This window comes from Atta cephalotes (assembly GCF_000143395.1).
Source record: "Atta cephalotes unplaced genomic scaffold scaffold00024, whole genome shotgun sequence".
NCBI lineage: Eukaryota > Metazoa > Arthropoda > Insecta > Hymenoptera > Formicidae > Atta > Atta cephalotes.
Genome location: NW_012130088.1, coordinates 103,405 through 105,592, shown reverse-complemented (window position 1 = coordinate 105,592; position 2,188 = coordinate 103,405).

Below are 2,188 nucleotides of genomic sequence, written 5' to 3'. Positions count from 1 at the left end.
CGTACTTTCCATGAGGGAAATAACTTTGTTGATTAACGCAATAATTATTCCAACAACTGTATCAAATGATTGGTTTTAATTACATTTATAATTTAATTACATTTATTCTATAATTCTACAACTCCTATTACATAATTTTACAACTTTAAAAAAAATTGCCATATCAAAACGATGAAAGTTCGATTGTGCTAAAAATCTTAAACTTTGTATGTTTTATTTACATTATACATATTTATTGAGTATATATTATAGTATATAAACTATTCTTGTAAAAACTCAAAGGTTTGCGCTTAGTTTGAGTTCTGAATTCAAATAATTAACATTCATTTATTTTTTACAATATTTCGCTAATATTAACAAATGCAACGATATATTATTTAATTTAAGGATTAATAGCTAATGAATCTATGATGAATGAATGTTAGTCTGCAGTCCCTCTAGTTATAAAGAAAATTAAAAAAACAATGCTAGATGAATAATATTTACATGTATCTTTTATGAAACAAACAACTTCGTTGATTAACACGATAATTAATTCTCGGTGACATTTAAGTGACCGGATTCTTAATCGCTTGTGTTGTTTATTGACGATTAACTATAATGTTTGTTAAGACTTATCTTCATTCTACAGGCGACGCTATCCAAAAATAAAAGATAACGGTTTGTTTAATTACATCCACATCAATGTTGCTGAAGCTGTCGACGAGAGAGAATCTTGCAATCCGCAGAATTTCGATTAATTCCGCGAGTTTAATTTTAAGCGCGTCGTTTCAACTTAAATGGCAAGGCTAGCTAGATCCTTATAGACTCTCTATAAAAACTGCAGTAAATATAATAAGGGACTGGAGATCTACAAAAAATTTCTTTGTTTGCAAAAGAGAGAAGTAATTGCAAAAATACAATAAATTTTCCTTTGAAAAAGATCGCACGACAAAAAAGAAGTTGGAACAGAGAAAGGATGTATTTGTTTTCATTTCATATCTCAGGTTATTAAATATCTGCGACAATCCCATCGACAGACGTTAAAAGTGAAAATTTAGATCGTTCGTTTAATTTCTGCGCTACAGATAGCGCCACGTTTCGCATAAAACGCGGAAGATAACTTGCTTGATCTTTTTTTATTGATAAATAAATAAAAACTGGAAACAAAAAATGGTTATATAGAAAATTCAGAGAAAAGATCTATATTTTACATTATTTTTTCGTATTTTGCTTTTTTGTTTACTATGTTTTGACTATATGATAATTTAAGAGAATAATTGTATAGAAATTATAAACAAAAGAGAATTCGGCGGGATTGATAGGCCGCGAGAATTGCGATTTACTATAAAATTGATCTCGACAATTTATTAAAATGTGGGAGAAGCACGATTTATTGTACCGCATTTTCTCGATTTAAATATTCGGGAGATTCAATGATGAAAAATGTATATTGATTCATTCGCTGGTGTGATTTATTTGTCACTATTCGGTACACGCTGTCCCAGCTAGTTAAAGTACGAGTTTTCATCGAGTATCAAGTTGCAATTTCAATTTCAGTTCAATTTCGATCAGCGATTCGATATTCCTTTTATCACAGAATATTATTTCTTCTTCTTTTATCTCCAACGAAAATATATATCTAAAAGTTTTATCACAGAGACTGATGAAGAATTATACAATCAGACATAATAATAAGAATGGACTGCGCATTTCTTATGAAGTGATTACTTATGTAAAAAAAAATCAATTGATTATTTCTAAGTTAACATTGACATAACATTTGGGTTATAACACGTTGACTTCTGAAGATGAGTTAATTTGCAGATTTATTAACGGATACTATAGGTAACAAATATCGGTGCGAATTTAATTAACATCATTTGGTATCTATATATTATTCTGTTGGTGTTAATATTAATACCAACATGATGAATCCATACCATCACAGTGTGGATTTAATACTCCATAATATGGGTTTTAAGTCTATGATGATGTAAATATCACGGGTTCTAAATCTACACATGAATCAGAAAATAATAATTGACTACACGCGTTATAATTCAATTATGTATGAAATCGATAATTTTCTTATAGGGTAAAAAATTAGTTTAACGACTCTAATTCACTCTGTATATATATATATATATATATATATATATATATATATATATATACTAGTAGAGACACGACGACGACGACGAGAGGT